The sequence below is a fragment of the Lutra lutra genome, chromosome 3 (genome assembly GCF_902655055.1).
Source record: "Lutra lutra chromosome 3, mLutLut1.2, whole genome shotgun sequence".
NCBI lineage: Eukaryota > Metazoa > Chordata > Mammalia > Carnivora > Mustelidae > Lutra > Lutra lutra.
In genome coordinates this window covers 87,383,475-87,405,014 of record NC_062280.1, presented here as the reverse complement: position 1 = coordinate 87,405,014, position 21,540 = coordinate 87,383,475, and the positions used below count along the sequence as shown (strand labels likewise).

General features: G+C 39.6%; 1 long non-coding RNA gene across 2 annotated transcripts in view; it reads left to right on the top strand.

Moving 5' to 3' along the window:
* LOC125095897 (uncharacterized) overlaps positions 1-15,084 on the top strand; it is a 69,431-nt gene extending 54,347 nt beyond the window's left edge. The window contains exons 8-11 of one of the 2 annotated variants that reach the window (XR_007125988.1): positions 8,487-8,551; positions 13,977-14,060; positions 14,716-14,793; positions 14,995-15,084. This is a non-coding gene — a long non-coding RNA (uncharacterized LOC125095897). The remainder of the gene's footprint in view (positions 1-8,486; positions 8,552-13,976; positions 14,061-14,715; positions 14,794-14,994) is intronic. The other variant, XR_007125991.1, reaches the window with a different exon arrangement.
* The last annotated feature ends 6,456 nt before the right edge of the window (positions 15,085-21,540 follow it).

The following is a 21,540-nucleotide window of genomic DNA, read 5'->3' as shown; positions in this document are numbered from 1 at the left end:
CTCCATCCAGAATATTTCTTAGACCAAACTTAGGAAAGTCCAGAGCATCTTGTCTCAAAGTGCCTAAAGCCATATCTGACATTTAGTATCTCTATATTTAAATTGTTCTTAGGTTAATAGCACCCAACCGATGTAAAGGCATTAGATAAATATCATAGATGGTAAAGCTGTATATAGGAACTAAGAACTATTCAGTATCATCCTTGGGTAGACATTTGTGAATTTTACTGATGGAAGTTTTCCCTTCTCTGTACTTATGCCAAGCATTATTTGCTTCAGAACTTTTTGATCCTTGGAATATAAACCCTTTCACAGCAAAAAGAAACATATTTTCTTTTTACACATCTACTACCTGTAATGGGTGGCAGAGTTGGGACCACTACCAGAAGTTAGGGATAGAAGGGACGAGCCATGGACCTCCACCAGCTGCTATGCAGATACCAGTGAGCATTTTGGGAAGTAGCCTAATCGGCTTGTGGGATCGCCATGCTTTCTCACCTTTAAACTTAGGACTCGGGAAAACTGCTTCAACTTTGTTAAGTAAAGATGACTTTACTTGGGAATATTGGCTGTTCTATTTAGAAGATGCCAAGAAGATAATAGTGGACTGTAATGAACTTCTAGCTCTAAAAAGCTTGGACCTTTCACTACCTTGCAAGTCAGTGTTGACTTTGATGTAGGAAAGCTCTCTAGTTCTTCCTTAAATGAGTGATCTGTGGCATGGTTAGGATCCCAAAGTGAGTGTTTTGTCCCTGGATCTCTCCGGTCTCGAGGCCAGATCAACATCCATGGTTCCTATATTTAAGGTATTCTTTGGTTAACAGCATCCTTACCTAACTTCTGCTTGTTACCAGGGACCTGATATATTATCACATAATTAACTTACTGACTAATAGCTTAGTTAGCTTAAAGAGGTGCTGACTTTATAGCTAGGCAACAATTTAGGAACTGGCAGAATCTAGTTTATTAATTTTTATATCATTATACAGTGATTTTCTAAGTGTGATATTCTCTGAACTCTGTATTTATAATATGATACTTAATATAATACTTAGTGAATAGGTGACCAATAACATTAGTCCACTGTCACCAAACACTGCAAGATTTGCAAACAAAATGGTCTGGTAGAATAAAGCAGACCTCAGGAAATATAATTGCCCAGCAATCTAGTTAGGTGAAGTTGCATAGTTCTATTAATTCTCAGATCTCCTTTCCCTAATATTTTAAATAAATAGAAACAAATGATCTCTTATTTTTTTCCCCAGTTCTATGTCCTATGCATTTGCTGAATGATTATTAAGAACATCATGACAGCATATATACAGGATATATTTTCATATTTCTTGACTGTTTCGAAGTTTGATAAGTTTAATTTAGGCTGAGTACTAACATTTTCTGCAGAACTCTAAGAGTACCTTAAGCTTATGACTAAAACTTTTGTTTTTATGAAGGATAGAAAAAAAATAAGGATTTATAAATGTTTCGGCTTTCTTCACATGTGTGAAAAATCCAGCAGTAAAAATGAGTACTTGCTTCATTTTGAGAAGGGTACACAGGGTTTTGTTAGTTTCAAGATGATAAGTAACAGGGTGTAGAATCATAGGATGTAGGTCTACAGATTTGTGTTTGGTACACTGCCAGAAAACTACAGGGTTGAAAGAACATGTCGATTTATGTATATTCTCAAGATTTTGTTATCTAGTCTTCGCTGGCTTGACCATTTGCTATGATTCATATTCTATTTCTAATTCTTAACTTCAGACTAATACTTAGAATAAAAATATGATTGACTCAAGGTTAGCTGTGAATTCAGTAGGTGATGAATATAGATGGCAAGAAGGGTAAAACATCAGGAAAAGTTAATTTGTCTGACCAAAACTCAGAAAAAAATTAACTTTAATGTCATGTATTATTTGAACATACTTGGAAAACATACTCATTCATCAGGTCTGAAAATGTGTTCAGATTTTGTTATTTTAAATTATTCAGCTATTAACTTTTATGTTTCAGACCCATAGCTTCTTCCTTGTTTTGTAGTCACTGTATCTTTGAAGTGGGTCACTTTTGTCAATATTTCACACCTGGGATGGCAAGTTTAATATTACTGATGGTGTCAATAAGCTAAGATTTGATTATTCTGATATCTACAATTGAGCAGAGTTTATCATGTTATTAATAATGTTTTTCGGCACTTTAATGCTGTAGATTATCTTCTTATAAGCCCATATCCTATACATATTATGCCTTTCCATGTTATTATAATTGATACTACTTGTCATTATAATGTGTCAATAATAAGGCAATAAATAGTATTAATACCATGCTCAGCATTTGTAATTTCCAGAGATTCAAATACCTAAGGGACCTATGGTGAGGCCAAAAGAAGGAATAAAGGAGCCACTCTAGACTCTAGATAGAAAACATTCAAAAATTGATTTGATATCAAATTTAAGGAAAAAATATGCCAATTAAAAATGCAGTTTTTAGGATCCGGTTCAGCATTTGTTACTTAATAGCATTTGTCATTTTCCAATTTTTCATATGTAGCAAATTAATTGCAAATCATTCCAAATGCCTTTGTGTTTTGTGTTTCTTTTTTTCATATTCTTTTGGATAACATTTGAAAAGAAAATAAGACTACAACAGTCATTGATTACAGTCAGGATGGAAGACAGTTGTAAGACCGAGGAACAGGTGGGGCATGGATGATGGGAATATTCACGTTTTGTGCCACCATTTTGTAGCTGCTCAAAAAAAATTTTTTTTTTTCAGCAAATGGTGGATATTGTGTCTTTACAAAAAAATGGTTCTGTACTGGATCCATCTGCGAAGTATAAACATGTCATCAGCACTCATTTTCCATCTCCAAAAAACATTCCCCGTGTCCATATTTGATTTTCAAGTGCATCTGTGCACTGGTGGAAACCCTCCCAACATGCTGCCACACAATTGCAAAACCCACACATTTCTGTCTTTGAATCAAGCTTTCACAAGAGCCTGGCCTCCTCTGGGTATAAGCTTGTTTCGAGTTGCAAAGGTCTGCTGGGTGACCCTGATAAAAGGAGCTTCAATGTCCGTGGTAAGGTGAAATTATTCCTTTTAAGGGGAGGATTTCGTTCATGCAATTTCTTCTACTTTGTTCCAAAACTTTTTTTTTTTTTTTTTTTTTTTTTTTGCATCTTAGAATTTCTCTTTTCCTGCCCACACTACACTCCCCTAATTATTAACATTATGCTGTTGAGTTTCTCAATGACTAAACTCACATTGAAGAAAGAAAGTTAGTTTGGTTATTCTGAAAGTTTAAGCAGTAAAAGGGAGTTCATCTCAGAAAGTTGAAAGGCAAGCATCCTGAATTCTCTCTGAGTCCCTACCGTTATTGATAATCACATAACCTGAAAGAATTTCAAACATCACTGGAAAAATTTAATCTCTCCATAAACACACATTGAGAAGGGGAGTCCTTGGTTAAAAAAAGGAAATTTTCTTTTAACTCATTATTTTCCCTACGCAGAGCTGAAGTTACCTTCGCTATAGAGCAATAGAATAGGCCTTGCCTGTCATTTTTAATCAGGTTGTTTTAGGTAATTTTTGTTATGCCCCTCATTACTGAATTGTTTATCAATAGGTGCAGCAAGTGTCACTAGCTTTTCTCATCAAACCAGGTCTGACAAAGCAGCACAGTGCATGGGAAAGAGGCAGCTAGGTGAAACTAATGCCATAGATGTTTGATTCATTAGGAGCTTATTGTTAACGGGGATGTCTGATTGTAAAGGCTCAGTCAAGCAAAAGAGTGCAGAGTAATCAGTCGGATTTATAGTTTGCAGGGCTCAGAAAAAAATCAACATAAACCTTTGGATATAGCAGAAACAGAAAAATCCCCTTTGGGCAGCCCTAACCTGGAACCAGCCAAATAAGGTCATGCTACATGAAGGTTTCCTGTTAGGTGATGGGAGATAGAGGCGGATTAGAGCCATATGGCATGGCCTATCATACCTTCTGACTTAAGATAACAAAGCCAAGCTTTGTGCTTAGCTGTTTTTGACTGACATCATCAATTTTATTTTATGTTGGTCACCTCCGGTAACAGGAAAAAATGGCCTAGGGTTGATAACACATGCTTTTTTTTTTTCTTTTAGTATTAAGATGCCTAGAAGCTAGTTTTGTGCTGTTAAAAATTTCAAAGAATTAGTAGCTTACTCTTCTATCACCCATCCTCCAGCAACTGTCAGCCCCCCTCCCCGTTGTTTTCAGTTTGTACCTTGCAAATGAGAGGCAGCCTTATTCAGAACCAGATGTAAGGCTCCTAGAGAATGAGCATAAGCTGGTGTACTTTAAGCCTAATGGGAAGTTTTATATGCAAGGGCCTTGAACTGATTAGTATAATTCCCTCTTTAATACAGCTGTCCCTCCAGATTAAGGTAAACCAAATGTTGCAATCAGAGATTAGTGTACCTTGCCAGTTATTAACATCCCCGGTGCTCAGCAAGCACGTCAGACGCTAATGCTGTGTATTTATTTGCCATTTCCCCACTGTAACTTGAACTTCTGCACCTGTCAAAGCATTCCAGTGAAGAGAGGGGCATTATTGGAAAGCAAGAGTTTTATACCTGTACACCTGTTTTGTTTTGTCACAGCTTAGATTTTCTTTTGGCCTGCCAAGACTGCCAGGTGCTTTAATCTGCTACTCTCCTGGTTTTGTAAAGAAAGACTTTGTGTGCTAAATTGCATTTGTTACTTTCATATGCTTTCTTTTATGCAACTGAAGAGCTGCTCACCTAAACTGGTGTGCGGGCACGCTTGAGTGCGCACGCACGCGTGCGCATGTGTTTTCTCTTGCCGAAGAGGTAAAGGGTGAGGTCTCTTTCTCAGAAAACATACCTATGTCCCCTGTGCTCCTCAGCTTCTGCAGTGTCTTAAATCACAAGGTGGGTCTCACAGCTGTAGTATATTTGGCAGGATATCCTGCCTTCTTGCAGCCCAGATGTCAAGAAAGACAAAGTCCTGGCTATCTCAGAAAGATCTGGCTGTTTCTTTCCCTCCCCAGCCCCCATCCAGGGCCTGCTTGGACTTGAGGGCTGAACATACGTAATAAGCACGCTGGAAAACTTTGGGGCGGTCCCTCCAGTTGTGTTTTCGGTAACTGGTCCAGTTTGGGTGTTCGCCGATCCTTTTCATCAGCGTGGCAGATGGGCCAGCAAGTAATGGGAAAATAATGGCAAGTTTGATGAAGAGGCCTTACATTTGTGGAGTAAAGTGTCTTTGTGATTTTTATCAGCACTGTTTATTACTCAGAGACTGAGAATGAAGAGGTGCTTTTTCTGAAAAATGCAGAGCTTGCTACGGAACCACTAGGGTCATCTCAGGGTCTGTTTTTTTTTTTTTTTCCCCCATATGTGGGATTAAAGCATGAAGGTCTGCTCTGACGGAGTGATTACCTGATGCCAACAACACTGGGGTACTACCAGCTCCCCCTAAATTCTGCCACCGGTGGGAAGGAGCCACAGTTTTCCAGCCAGCCTGTGACACCGGAAGCAGCCCCGGGTCAGGGTTAGCATCCGTGCTGGGGGTGCATTTCCTTCCCTTGCCCTCCTTCTCCCCGGCTCTGTCTTGGTGTTTGCACGTTGATTGCCTGGTGCAGAGTTTCTACATATTATAGCTTAGTTGCAGATTTTTAAAAAAGACAAAAATATGTTCCTATCTTAGGAATTATGTCTTGCAGCCTACTAAATATGCTAATGCAACACTAAGCAGGGATAAAGTTCTTGCCATACCCCCCAACAGTTGCGTGGAACCCGCTGCCAAGTGATTGTTAATTGTGAAGCACAAGCAGGCTTTGCAATCCATCTTAATTGTCATACTTACTTCAGGTTTCGTGATAAGGCTCGATGTTCTGTTTAAAGTGACAATGTTGACAAGGGGAAAGGGTGTGGGCCTGAGCCTGTGGTTCTGAAGGGGTTGCGTGCTCTGACCTGCCGAAGGTTGATACGGACGGTCTGCGAGGGGATTTTAGTTGTCATGGGGTCCCCAGGCGGTTGAATGGAGAGACTGTCTGTCCTGCTTTTTCCTGTTAGGATCCTGACACGTGGAGCATTGATGAACTCAGCACAACGTTGAATGGGAGCTTTTTGGCAGCTGAGACACTGGGGCTAAGCTGCAGGTCAGAGATAACACCAGTGCGGATCTCCTCCTGCACAGTTACTAGCGTGCTTTCTTCCCTCCTGAGTGCAGGAAATGGCTCATGTTAAATACGTTCACTTTTCAGTTTTCCTTTCTTCTAAAATGGAGCTTGACAGATTGGACTTTTCAGCTCCCCCTTTTTCACCACCTCTGCTTTCTACCTTAGAAATACTCTTCAGGAAGCAGGAGTTAATCTTGGTGAGGAAACGATAAGGTGATGCTTGATTTTTCAGGAGAAAGCAGAAGGATATGGCCGCCTCGTTGCTGCACATAAACTTGTAACTCCCCACCTTTGAGGCTTTTCCCTTCCCATCTCTTCAGTACAGACCAGAAGGGGTGCGGAGTGGAGAGCTCCCTACCTAAGACAGGTGCAGGGACCGCTTCCTGGCATCACGGAGCATTAGACGCTAAGGACACATCTGGGAGGCAATACTGATGTTTAAAGAGGGGCCTCTCCAGCACCTGTGTGGCCCTGCTCCCCACGGGCACATTGCTGCTACCACCAAAACAGTTCTGCATTGTTTGACATGCAGCAGAGTTGTTGCAGGTTCCCAAGTGGTGGAAAACAAAGAGAAACCGGCGCAAGGGTTACTTACTTTGGTCATCTTTTGCCAGCCGTATTGAGAGAAGTGAGGCAGAAAAAAAATTCTGGCTCGTTTTAGTACCTGCCCTTAAATGTGGACCGTCCAAGCTCCATTTAAAGAAAAGTTATTTGAAACGGATCTCTGTGTGGTATTGAGGAGTGACTGCGAAACTAGTAAGTTGAAACTGCCCTCAAACCCGATCAGGTTCTGACTTGGGGTGTAAGTACATGACTTCAGTGAGGTCTGAAGGCTGCCTTTTCTCTCTGTTGAGAACTTGATGCCCTTTGAAGCAACAGGGATACATGCGAGAAGGTGTGTATGTGTGAGTGTATGGGCACATAGAGGGGATGAGATAGGAAAAGGAAGACAGGCTGGGGAGAAGGGCTTGGGGATAGGGAAAGGTTTCTGGTCAAGGTTCAGTACATATCAGAAAACAAAAGGGTTGTGGGTAGAAGTGAGAGTAGCAGTTCAGCCCTAGGGCTAACACCTTGGGACAAGCAGGGTGATGCTGCCCTTTGATCTGTCACCTCTTACCAATTCTGTGTACCCATTCTGTCTCAGGAGAGCAGAGGGTAGAGCTGAGAGGGATGGAGAGAGAGTACGAGTGAGTGATCTGCATGAGAGCCAGATAAGATGGGTCAATAACCCTGAAGAGAATGATTCAGGTTTGGAACTCCATCTGAATTTGTTCTCATGTGAAGTCATGAGGCAGGCCTTCCATAATAAGACAGTTTTCCTGTCTTCCTTATCCAATTGTACTATGTAGCCTTCATCTGTCTTGAAGTGACTGGGGCTGGGTTACTCCTGGATTTATTCTAGATATACCTCTCTGACTACTGCTGGTGGGGGACTCCCTAGGAATTTTGAATTTCTTAAATTGAACTTTAGAGAGAGTAGTCAGGACTGAACCACCTCCCAAAGGATCCCAAAGAAACAGAGGGTGTGGAGTGTTCAGGGTAGTCACTGACACATTGTAGGTGCTGGGGTAAATCCTCGCTATTCCTCTATGAAGAATGAAGCCAGTCGAATTTGTTGTTAAATACTCTTTGGCTGCGTTTTCAGCTGTAGCACTGCCTGAGGAAATTGGAGAGCTTAGAAGGGACTCCCGTCCTAAAGGAAAGGTTTAGATTTGGTTGTGGTTTGTATCTGCTTGGTCCAGATCCAGTGTGAAGGTTTGAATTGACCTGAAACATTCTAATCCTAGACATATGTGGTCAATTGTCCTGAGGTCGAAGGTAGACAACTACCTATACAATGTGATTTCCAGAGACAGGGAAATCCCATGTGTCCTCTGGCTGGCTCCCCAATTCACCATAGCACCTGCCAATGTGCTGGTATTTCTGCTGGTAGGGTGATGCCTCTGAGTAAACACGTTTTCTTGATAAATGTCTTTTTTTTTTTTTTTTTTTTTTGCAATTATGATCCTCGAGAGAGGCCACCTTTTATTATGTGGATAATGTTGATTTCTTCTTTACTATTCCTGTGACAGCTGGAAAGGGAAAAAATGGACACAAATAGCAGTTTTGTGAAGACTAACACAACTCCTTCGCTTCAGGATGGTTCAAGGAGGTTACAGTAGGTTAGGGTTTGTATTCCTCCAGATAATTTTGGATCAAGATATGGAGTTAGGAGGAGTGCTTCTAGTCAGCTTCGGGGAGCAAAAAGAGCTTAATTTGGAGTCCTTTCTTTCTTTTTGACAAGACCTTCCATTTCTGATCACCCTAGGAGAGAGACAGCTTAATCCCATATCGTTTTGGGCTATCCAGAATCCTCGGTCTGGAAGATGGTAGGTGAGCGATCCTTGAGCATTCTCCTACTCCAGAGGGTACGTTCACACGTTGGACACTTCCATGGGCATACCTTGATTGTGGTACAAGAGGCGTTGTATTTCAACATTAATTCGAAACAGGTCTCCTTGTCCTGACATCCTTCTGGGTCCTCTTGGGAAGGGCCACTCCTTTTCCTCTGTTCCTGTTCTCCCATCTTCACATCTCATCAGTCTGTGAGAATTGCTGCCTTAAATGATGTCCTAATTATAGGCACTTTTTCTTTTTCACACAGTTTGTGTGCCTTTACCCTTTCTCTAGGAGCCTCACTCCCCCTGTAAGAATGTGTATGTGCACGTGTATATGTTGTATGTGTAGGTTTAGGCACACACACGTGTGTATGATTATTATTTAGTAAGAAATAAGCCCATCCTATGTCTTCTGCAATAGATTTAGGTAAGAGGTTGTTTTAAACAATGAAGACTCTTAAGTCACCAATATGCGTTCTCTCCTTTGCCCATGTAATCTTAATTCTTTAAGTTTTCTTCATCTGTCATCTGATTTTTACCTTGGGCTTTTTCCCCACGGTTTTAAAAGTATATGTATTTTTATTGTTATTATTATTATTTCTGACTGCGCTAGTTCTAAATACTTACTGTAGAATGTTTGGAAATTACAGGCGAGAATAAACTCACCCCAAATTTCACAATCTAGAGTTATCCGTTGTTACAGTTTGGTTGTATCTTTCTACCTCTTGGCTTCATGGGTTTAGGTATTGAGGATGCCTGGTCACTCTATAATTTTTAAATTGTTTTTCTCTTTCCTTTTCAGACTTTCAACTCTCTAAGCTCTCCTTATTCCTTTTACGTTGATGGGTCCCAAGTGGGACCGATATAGTACTTTAGTATCTAAAGCTAGATCTGACTTGTATTCTGGGAAGGTTAGCTCACAGCCTCTACATACTATATTTTGAGCTTCTTAATATGCATTTTCCTGCTCTGAATCAGTGATTTATTTTTTGATCTTTGTTAATACTTCTTTTCAAGCTTGAAACAAAAGAAATTATCTAAAAATAACCAAAGACTGTTATCCAAGACTTTAAAGTAGTGTGAGCCAATAGGTTGACACCTTTGATCCTTAGGTAAAAAGTTACAGTTCTTTTGTTGGCTTTCTGCAAAAGGAGGAAGTGGGGGCAAATTACACAGTTGATGCTATTTTATGCATGAAGGAACCTACTTTTGACAGCTAGTAAACAAATTTCAACATTTTTCTGGGTAAAGAAGCTCACTTATTTAACATTTATTTTTGAAGTAACCTCTGTTATGTGACAGGCACTGTCCTAGGCATGGAGATTCAGCAGTATATAGACAAAATTCACCTTTGTGAGAGCTTACTACTTAAGAAATAAAGTAGATGAACTTTTTACTTTCTATTTAAATTCCCACTTAAAGTAATTGTACTTCAGTTTCTAAATTCTGAGTTAGTTTTGAAGCAGGTGGGGGAAAGAGCTCTATTATTATAATAATTCTATGTCAGATAATGTCTTTTCTTCCAGAAATATCTTTTACTCATTGCTCTCCATGTTCCAGTTTTTCAGTAGACAAAAGGCCAACAAATGCAGTCAAAGATCAATTTTGATAAATTAAAATAAATATCCTTCATTTTAATATATGTTTTATTGAGGAGGGAGATTAAAAAAAAACAAAAAACAAAAAACAAAAACCAACCAAACAGGAGGGGCAAGAGTGGATATGTTCTTACAGCTATTTTGAGGAGTAAATATGGGAGGCAAAATTAGGAGCGGTCCTTCACTTTCAGATAGACCTGAATACTTAAACGTATTCAAGATTATGGTTTTGCCATGTAGTTAACTGGAATGGTAATGGAAAAATAACTACTAGTAGCTAGGCAGAGAAATAATCCATGAGGAAGAAAGACATAGGCCAACGTTTTATTTAATTGAACTGTGTAATCCAAGGAGGCTCTACTAGAGGTGAGTCACTGAAGATACAAAGAAGTATGTAGAAACTAAGAAACAGAGCAGACAATAGTTATCTTATCAAGAGAGAGGGGTTATATCGATAAAATTGGACAAGGTTTTTTTTGTTTTGTTTTGTTTTGTTTTTAAAATCAGAATTCAGGGTCTGCCATATAGGTAGATCATGACATAGAAATATCGAGAGTTAAATGGATGCTCCGTGAGAACTTACCCTGGATTCTTGAGTTTGTGTGTAAGAATGGAGTCTTTGTTACTTTTTTAAGAGGTTGATGAAAAAAGTATGTGTTATAACTCAACCGGGGAAAAAAGAGTGTGTATTGGAGACAAGAACTTGCACAATTAAATAACTCAATCTGTGGAAAAGAATATAGCTGCTGACGAGTGACTGAAACACAGACGGTCAGCTGGAAGGGTAGACCAAATTATTCACAAATGCTGGAAAATTCAGAAGGAAAAAGGAGAGAAAGGAAGGAAGAAAAGAAGGACAGAAGGGTGAACAAAGACAAAGAAAACAGATGAACAGACGAAAACTATGGTGGGGGTATATTGGGGCATAATTATTATGGAGCTTTGATACTAGCTCATCAGTAGGGAAAAATGATATTCTTCTGGTAGGGTTGTATGATTTACATCTGTAATTATTGGGATGTGGGATAATAAGGGACAAAGTTCAGGACATTATGTTTACTAAAAACTATAGGAAATCCTTGTCAGATTAAGTGATGCTTTGTGAAGAAAGAGGTAGAGACTCCCAAGTTTATCTTTTAATCGTTTTTACCCCACTTTTAGCATGCTGCCTTTAGTTTTTTAAAAAAGTAAGCCACAACTGATCCTTAGATTAGTTTCAAATCCACATTCTTTACCTCTGTTTCTCCACTAGACTTTGTCATGTTGCAAAGCCCATCAAGATCTACCTACTCACCGAAGGGTTTTCTTCTCTTGTGAGATGAGATACAATACTATTCATAAATCTATAGAGATATGTGTGTTTTTTATTATTTACTATGGCCATGAGTGATGTCTTTCTTAACATGTAAGACAGCAGACATAGTGTCTTCACATTTAGAAAATGTGTACAAGATACATAGCATCCATGCTTTGTCCAATAAACATTAATTGATGTAGATGAGAGAGCACATGTCACTAACAAGAACCTCCTGCCTGATTCTGGGTCTTCAGAGGCCTGAAGATTTCTGTGAGCTGGAATGATGCCCCATTGTAATTTCTTCTGTTTAGGTTAAATGAAGAGATAGTTTTCTGTTTCTAAATTCCTGGTGAATTTAACATGATATATGCATTACTTGTATTGAATAGGAAGGTTTACCAATTCAGAAAATTTAAAAATTACTTAAAATATAGACTGTATACTATACTACACAGTATTTGTGCATAATGAGCAATGTGGAATTTTAAAATAGATGAAAAGATGTCATTTCTGCTTTAAGAAGAATCAGTGTATTTGGGAAAAAGAAATGAAAATCCTTAAAATTGTTTATTTATTTATTTATTTATTTTAAAGCTTTTATTTATTTATTTGACAGGCAGAGGTCACAAGTAGGGAGAGAGGCCGGCAGAGAGAGAGGGGGAGGAAGGCTCCCTGTCCAGCAGAGAGCCCGATGCAGGGCTCGATCCCAGGACCCTGAGATCATGACCTGAGCAGAAGGCAGAGGCTTTAACCCACTGAGCCACCCAGGCACCCCTAAAATTGTTTATTTTATGTTCACCTTCATTCATCAATAAATATTCATAAAATATCTACTAAATAGAAAGATCAAGAAAGCACCAGTATATTCTCTGGGAGCTTTTAATCTGATGGTTAAAGGCAACCACAGTATAAGTAGACTGTTTTTTCCCAGAAAGCCAAAGAATGCTGAAATGAAAATAACAAAAATATTGAGTACCAGAAAGTCCTTACCATGTGTCAGGGGCTATGTGATATATTTCAGGTGTGTTATCTCAATCCTTAGGACTCTGAGTTACAGGTACTCTTATGTCATCCCTTGCCCCACATACACTTTCCAGATGAATCCGCAGAGATCTATACATATTAATGAGTTACCCAGGGGCTCGCAGCTTAGCCAAGGCAGAGGTGGGCCTGTGAATTAGGAATCTGACCCCTGAGCCTGAGACATCAACCATTATACTCCACTGCCTCCTAGGGGATGGGAGAGAGAGATCACCTCTGATTGGGGAGGGGTCTACAATGGGTTTTTGGAAAGAGGTCCCTTGATCTAGGTCTTAAAAAATTGACTGGACTGTGCGGAGGTGGAGCTAAGGAGAGGGAGAGTCTTTTTGGAACAGTTACGGGTAGGGGGAGAGGGAGCCGAGCTCAGGGTGGGTAACACAGATCTTGGTGGGCTGTTGGGAATATGTTGCATTGGGAAGTAGGCCGGGGGGGGGGGGGGGGGGGCGGTTTGGGGGAGCTGGAGGGTCTGAAAAAGAGAGGAAGGCCAAAGGATCTTGTCTCAATTCTGTAGAGCTAAGTATAAAATAGAGTAAAAGATTTACAATAAAAATGGAAAGAATGGATATTAATAAGGCATTATCATTAGGAGAAGAGTTTTAATCAGCAAAATCTTAGAGGAGGTGGATATTAAACTGGGGTTTGAAACTGATGTAAATGGAGTAGAAAAGCATGCCAGCAATCTAGAATAATGTGATTCAAATAGGACACTAGAACATAAGGAAAGCTGATAAAAGTCCATTTTTCATGTGTTTCAAGGACCACTGAGGGACAAATTGGTTAAGTGAGTCTCTACCTTTCACACCTTGAAGAAAGGGACTAATATTCCTCCCAAACATCTCCATCTGTTATGACTTACCATCTACTTAGCTGGTCAAGTGAAAAAAAAAGACAGTTATTTTTTTTATCCTTTTTCTTGTTTTTACTCTCAAATATATCTTGAATCTGCCCTTCTTGGATCCTTCCATAGCCTTTGTGAGGTTTTGAAGTCTCAGTCAGATCGAGTCACTTCCTTGTCTGATATCCTCCAAAGGCTGTCTGTTGCATTTAGAACACATTCCAAGCTCCAAGTCCTTCAGATTTCCAGGCTTACTTTATTTTGCTTTTCATTATGCTTCAGGCTTCTTGCTTCCTTTCTGTTCCTTGGAATCACCAAGCTCGTTCTCACTCTAGGGCATTTTACTCTTTTTCCTGTTTTTCTTTTTGTTTTTGTTTTTTGACTGGCTCTTCTAACAGAATATCTCAATATCTCAATAAAAAATATCTTTTTTTTCAAATATCATTTTTTTCAAATGTCTTTGAGAGCCCTTCTCTGGACAACCAACCTGAAATGTTATGACCATGACTATTTTCTTCCCTCACTTGTTAAGAAGGTCATTATTTTCAAATTAGTCTGTGTGTCTCCATCCAATTTTATTTTCTTTGTAGTTCTTATAACTTCCCAAAGTTATTTAAGACAATCTCTATCTTTGTCTGTTTCTCTCCAGGAGAATTTTGGCTTCAGAGAACGGGACTGGCTTTGTCTTCTCCAGTGCTACAAACTCAGTGCCTAGCAAAGTGCTTTGAATGTAGTAGGTGCTCAATAAATACTTGTTAAATGGATGAAGAATGAATGAAAAGAATGGGAATGAGGATGGCTTGAGTAATAGGGAGAAGCTTAGGTTTTATCCAGTAAGTGAGGTAGATTGTGGACTAAATTATGCAGCTATATTTTCTAATTATGTTCCATTTCAACAATTGACCAAGTCTCTTTCTTCTTTGCATACCAGCTAACCGAGGGTGGTTAGGTAGACGAAAAGAATTTTGTGTTGTGGGGTGGGTGGGTGAGGGGGACAAACCTGAGATTTAAAAGGAGAAGAAAATGGTGTTCGTTAATCCACAGGGTGGGTGAGAGAGCTCAACCGGAGTGCTCTTTGGAATCCAGGCAATTCAGTGACAGTAAGACTCTCATACAAGTGTTAGGGAGGTCAGAAGAGATGAGTCTGTGACGTGTGCAATCACTCTTGATGGGTTTGATTTTTCAACAGTATTTCATGGTGACATTTAAATTTGAATGGGAAATGACCTCCTTGTTCCCAGTTCCTTTTCTAGTCCGTATGGGATTGCTCCTACAACAATTTCTCCAGTATCTTAACAGATGCGGTTTACAGGTTTATTTTCTAGTAGAAATAGTGACTTCAAGACAAGAGGAGGTTGTAGGAACTATTTATTTTTACTTTTTAAAAGGAATGCCTTCCTGGCAAATAAGCAAGTATGTAAGCAAGCAGACTCAACAGCTTTCTTGGAAGGAGTCAGCCGCTGCAGGTATGGGAGAATTCCTTTGGCCAGCCTTTGCCTCCCTGTGCATTTCTCACACTTGTGTTGGCACAGTTGGTGGAGTTTATTATTAGCGGTGTGTCCTACAAGCTATTCATTCATGGAATATGGCCCCGGGAGAGGAATCTTTGTGTGAAATAAAAGCGTCATCGGTTTTTTGTTTTTTTGTTTTTTTTTTCATTGGCTTAGGGGGCATCTCGCATAATGGAAGAACATCCTTAAATAGAAAGATCTCGATTCAGGAAAATTAAAAAAGAAAAGAAAAGAAAAGAAAAGAAAGAACAGGTGAGATGAGAGAGATGTTCTCAGTGGAATCAGCTTGGAACTGAAAACTTAAGATTTTGTTTTGTGCAATGCTAGTTACCTTGCCAGTCTCAAGCTGGCACTGTGGGCTTGCTGTAGCTGCTGAGTCTGAGCTGAGGAGAGGAGACAGTTTGCTTCGGTTTCATTGCTCAGCCTCACCATGCGCCTCAATATGTTTTTGATTTCGTATTTTAAAAATAAGGTGAATGATCTCAAAAGGAAATCATTGCAGGCGATTTTATTCTTTGCTTTTTCTAATGGACAATTAAAAAGCAATTCTGGTCCTATTCCAGGGATTTTCTCATTTCTTAGTACAACTGTCATTTAGGCACGTATAATAGCGCAATGATATTATTAGATATTATCATGTTTATTTTATTCATGAAAATGTATGACACACCTTATTTGTATTCTTTTTGAGGAAATGTCCTGGAATGGGTTTTTGCCCCAGCTCCTTTTTGTGCCTGTAAGAAGGTGTGTGTTGGAATTTCTGTTCCTAGGAATAAGAATAGTATTTCTTTTGGTGGGGGGGAAGCATAATGATTTTGAGCTTTGAAGAGTTTCAATGGGTTATTGTTGCTTGTTTTTTTTTCTTTCTTTCTTTTTTTTTTAACAAGACTCCAGACCACCAAGTCCTACAATGACACACACTTCCTATCTGCAATGGCAGATATTTATATTTCAAATGAAATAAAAATTATAATTTTCTTCTGAAAGTTTTTTTGGAATTTTGTTTTTTTAAGATCTATGAGGCAATTGGAGATACCCCAGGCTATCACAAAACTAGGGCTGGGAATCACTGCTTTAGTGATTAGCACTTTGTAAGCCTTCAAAAAATATTAAAACCAGGATAGATTGTCTAATTTCTTGTGGGTGGATTCACTTAAGTATAATGTAATGTGTTAACAAATGCTCAGAGAGGAGGTTGTGGATCCAGAAAGATGGCTTTTGTAGAAGGCTTTTATCCAAATTAATTCAAAGAATAACAGGAACAGTTGTGTATTGGGGCAGAAGGAATAAGGTGACTCAATTAAATGATAGAGAAATCTCCAGGAAAAAAATTGTCTCATGTCAATCCAATACTAACAATAAAATTCTCATTACTGAAATCAATAATCTTGTAATAAATGCATAATAACTTCAAAAAGGATTCTTTTATTAAGTATTTTTTGTATGATTGGCTATGCACCAAATATTGAAATCAAATACTGCTTTGCTTTACTTTAAGAATGATAAAATTCCCGGGGCGCCTGGGTGGCTCAGTGGGTTAAAGCCTCTGCCTTCGGCTCAGGTCATGATCTCAGGGTCCTGGGATCGAGCCCCACATCGGGTTCTCTGCTCAGTGGGGAGCCTGCTTCCTCCTCTCTCTCTCTGCCTGCCTCTCTGCTTACTTATGATCTCTCTCTGTCAAATAAATAAATAAATAAAATCTTAAAAAAAAAAAAGGAATGATAAAATTCCCTACCATGTCTCTAAAGAGAATCTTTTTTTTTTTTTTTAAAGATTTTATTTATCTATTTGACAGAGAGATCACAAGTAGGCAGAGAGGCAGGCAGAGAGAGAGGAGGAAGCAGGCTCCCTGCCGAGCAGAGAGCCCGATGCGGGGCTCGATCCCAGGACTCCGAGATCATGACCCGAGCCGAAGGCAGCTGCTCAACCCACTGAGCCACCCAGGCGCCCCTCTAAAGAGAATCTTAAATGAGAAGCTTCAAAAGAGTAATTTGCAAATAAATTCACCTGCTGAATTTGTGCCCGAAACTCCTATATTTACCTAATTCATTTTTGGCTTTTGCTTAGCTCTAGCCATGTTGACACTGTGAGAAATGAATGTCAAGTTCTCCTGGGTTGCTGGAATGTTTGCACAAGGCAGCAGTGAAGAAGTAAGGGCAGTGCAAGCCTCAAGGTTTGGGTCCCACTTGGCTGGGGGTCTTGGGGGTGTTGGTCTTCTGCAAAGCTTGAAGAACCAGTGTGTGGTCTGGCTAATGGGTACTGCTAGCCTGTTGCTACTTCGTGGATCTGGGAAGACAGTTCAGTCCTTCTCCACATTCGGAGCTGGGCATAGAGCACTCAGTAGCTCTGGATTGGCAGAGTTCAGGATCTGTGTACTTGATACCAAAACCAAGCTCAGCTATGTAGCTTTGTGAGATAGATTAAGGACATTTTCATAGTGTTCACCGATACACAACTGTATCTGCAGTGTGAGAAGAAATTTGAGTAACTTAGGAAACATTCTGGGAGAGAATATGCTGCCCTGAGAACACTTCTGTTTTTTTGGCAGTGGCGTCTGTTTTGAGCTTCCTGAACTTTTTTTGCCTGGTGTTCTGCAGGGAATTTTGTATTCCAGAAGATAGGCCAGGCTGCCTTCCGGGGTCTGAAACCTCTAGAAGGTGCTCGGATAGAATAGAGACTTCCCCAGCCTGTTTTCAGGAGATAATTTCCCCTCACCTGGTGGTGGGTTTGTGTCTGGTTAACATTACAGTTGTTCTGCATATATTTTCCCTAGAACGTCTCCTGTGCAATCAGGGTCGTTACTTCCTTTAAAAGAGGATATCCATCATATCTCAATAAACCTAAAAAGAGTGAGAGTGCAGGAGAGGGGTAACTGATATTATTTGGAAAAGGATCGCTCTCATTTTTACCTTTCTCTATCTCTACTGGCTTGACCTATAACACTAAGACAAGGGAGGAGACACCGCATACCGGTAAAGATGCTGTGGTCCTGAAGGGGCCGGCCTTGGTACACTTTCCCTTCGTTCATTTTTTTCTTACTGTGGTTAAATCTTTATTCATGTAGTTTACCTCTTAGCTCTCTTAGTTTTGCCTTTATATTGTGTATTTTATGGTTTGCTTAGAACACAAAATATGCTTCAAACTTGAGAGAGAGCGACGCTAGATAAGTTCATGAACTATAATGCCTTCTTTCCCTCTTCCAGAATTATGCAGAAGGGAGTGATAGAACTTTTTGGATTGGTCCCATTCTGCTTTGGGCTACTGTGGCTTTCAGTGTGCGGTTCAGTTCATTGGCACCAGATGTCGAAGAAACTAAGGTCAAGGGTGTGAGCCTCACTTGGGCCAGGTGGCTGCGTACTTTTCCAACAGGTTGTGTGGCGATTCAGTCTGGCCATGGTAGAAATGCTGGCCTGAAAGGGGGCTGGTGAACATGTGAGTGATTGGGTGAAAAGCCAGCCCCATTCCCAGAAAAGCAAAGCCGGAGCCCTACTGTCATTTTTCCAACTGGAGAGAATGTACCACTTAAAATGTGAGCTTGTTACTCAACCTCCCTGTATCTCTGTGTCCTCATCTGGAGAATGGAGATAAGATTTGCTCCCTTTCTACCTCACCAGGATCTGAGAAGATTAGATAATGGCTGTAAAGTCCTTCTACAAAGGTATGAGCATTATCATAAACAAGGAGATTAGTCAACAAATAAAGAAAAATTTTCTTAAAGGACCTCCCAAAGTGTATTGCCTAATCATTTTTGATTCAGTATCAGCAGTTTGCAGTCTCCCCCCTTTCGAGTTTGGTTTAGTGGCAAAAAGTTAGGTGTGAATGTTTGACCTTTCTAGTTGTTTAGAAGGTGAAAACATTGTTTGATAGCGAAAATTTCTATTAATCAAAACAAAGTGGGCTTTGAATCCGACACAGGTTTTATTTGAAAAAGGAGGTGAGGGCAAACGTCTCTAGGAACATATGTGCCACTGAGGAATATTTGTGTGCATTTGATCTGCAAGTACGCTTTGGTGATTTTCATAGTCTACCTTGGAGTTTAAGTTGTAGCCATCGCTCAGCGGCACCGTCCTCTCTCTCCAGCTTTATTATGGCACACAGCGACAACTTCATTTTTAGCATTAAAAAAAAATCCTCTTCACTTAATTCAGACAGTGACCTGCAGGCCTCATTCTGACTGAAGGAGCCATTCAGAATACTTGCAGACAAAAGCAGGGCTTTTTCCTAGCAACCAGATCAAAGCCAAATCTCCCAGAATAGCTCCCTCCCAGGTTTTCTTTGGCGCATAGGTTCACAAGGCTCGTGGTATCCAGTTCAAACTACTCTTTCAAACTGAAATGGAAAGGAAAACTCCTGAGGAATTTTCGCAGACTCTGAAAACTGGCGAGCGTTGCGAGGGCACTTAATCTTGGGAGAACACGGTGGTCATTTGGAGCATCCCTAACTTTGTTATCGCCGCATCTGCATGAACATTCTGTCGGACTTCCACAGAATGAGGTCTCTGTTTCCTTTCTGCCAGTACCTAATATCAGCTATGCCCAGGAGCCGGCTGATGAAGACTTCCTGTTTGTTTTGAGTCACTGTTAGAGTGATAAATATACTTTAGCTTTCTGCTTCGAGAGGAAAGAAACCAGCTGCCCTGAACTACAGAGAAAAATGCAGAAATTCCACTGAATGGCCCTGTTATCATGGAGCTTCAAGGGCAGCATCAAAATGAAAAGTATAAGCCAGGGCAAAGTAAATAATTTCCATATTAAAGCATCGTGCTGCATGCTTAGACCTAAGTTGTTTGTCTTTAATCATTTAGGCGAGCGTTGCATTTTTCACTCTTCTAAGGCCAACTCAGCAATGTTTAGAGATTTTTGAAAATGTAAACTTACGCTACAGAATAATGGTGAGCTATATAAATAAACAATTATAGTTGTGGTTTTTTGATCTGACCACAAGCTTTTAATGCCATTTTTGCATGAGCATATAATGCTTCTGGATAAATGATAATGTTTATATTGTCAGTGGCACCCACTGTTGTACTGAGTCATTTACATATGTGATTATTTGGATATAGAGTAATGCAAGAACAAAAGAACACTATAAAATGATTGAAAACAAGACCAACAGGAAATCCTTTATAGCTTAAATAGCACTTCTTAAATAAAGCCATGGAGTTTTTGTGTTTTGATTTTGTTTTTGTCCTTTTATTTTGAACAGGTTTTGGATTTAATGACTCTCATGTCCTTTGAGTGGAATTTCTTAACTCTGGTCTGAAGGGTGGTGAATTTAGGAAGCCTTATTGATCTGAATGTCTTAACCACCGCTTTCTGGCTTTTGTCTGTCTGTCTGTTTTTTAAGCTCAGTATAGACTTGACTTCCAGAAGGCATTACTTGGAAAAGACGGCAACAATTTGGTTGTGCTTAGAGTGAGAATGAATTGCTTATTTCCTCCCAATAGCTATGGTGTCTCCCAACAATTTCTAATAGTAGAGGAAGAATACACGGTCTTGTACAAGAAGTCTTTTTGTCCAGGATAAAGGAAATGGCTAATAAGCAAGATGAAGTTAGGCTGACGATGGCCTTTTAGGCCGTCGGCTAAGTCCTGCAGATGTGGAGGCAGCATGGTGTGCACTGGCCTTAGGACAATGTTTCTGGTCATATGTGTAAACTGAGACTTGAAAGTGCACATGAATTGTTGGATATAAAGAAGGTGCCCCAACACATTGAAAGTCAGTGATCAGAACATCAACCCAGTGGCTTCCTGGGTTAGAGAATTACGGTGCTAATGGCTTTAGGAGATTGGGTCCTTATCTCATAAAAACTCATGTTAAAGAAATTCATGTGTCATTTGGCAAATCATAAAGGAGGACATGCATTTAGGAAAATTCAGCACATTAGTTAAAACAAAGCCCAATACTCTAAATATTGTTTTTGCTTTACAAATATGTGGTGTGTGGTATACGTCTCTTTTATATTCTCATCTTACGGCCACAGAAAGAAAAGAAGAAAGTGTCTTTAAATATGATCAAGGAGAGGATGGAAAGATTAAATTACTAAATAATATATTTTCTGTTCCAGTGGAGACCTGTATGCACATAAACCTAGAATAGCGTCAGAAAATGGCTGGTATTAGGAGGAGAGGGAACAAATAGTGGAGCCAGCATTTTCTGTGGGTAAGAAAGAAGGGTATAAAACAAATTTATGAGATAAAATGTATTTGCAAAGGTAAGTGTTCCAGGGGATAATTTTCATGGGTATATCAGCCTCTGTACTTTAAAGAAGAGGTTAAAATTAAATAGAGGTTAAAATTAAATAGAAATATAGACCGTAGGGGTTTCGGTGAGGTTTTCGGTAAAATCTATTATTTAAAATAAATTGGAACCCTAGCTGGGTGGAACCTATCACTTACCAAATATAAAAAGGCGTGAAAAAAACCACCCATTACCTTTTTCAGTGCTATTAAATGCCAAGTATCTGGTGCTGAAGTGAAACTATTATGGTCAGATTGATGCTGTACATGACAAGCCACCATTCTCAGCAATGGCAATTGCTTAGATTGTTAAAACTAGCTTTGGTTGTGATAGCACATTTATGATCCAGCCTTAAGGAATTCCACCCACTAACAGCCAACATCCACTTCTTCATGATTGAACAACACGAAAGTCACATCTTCTATTGCACATTACATTGCCGTTTACAAAATGCTTTCATTTG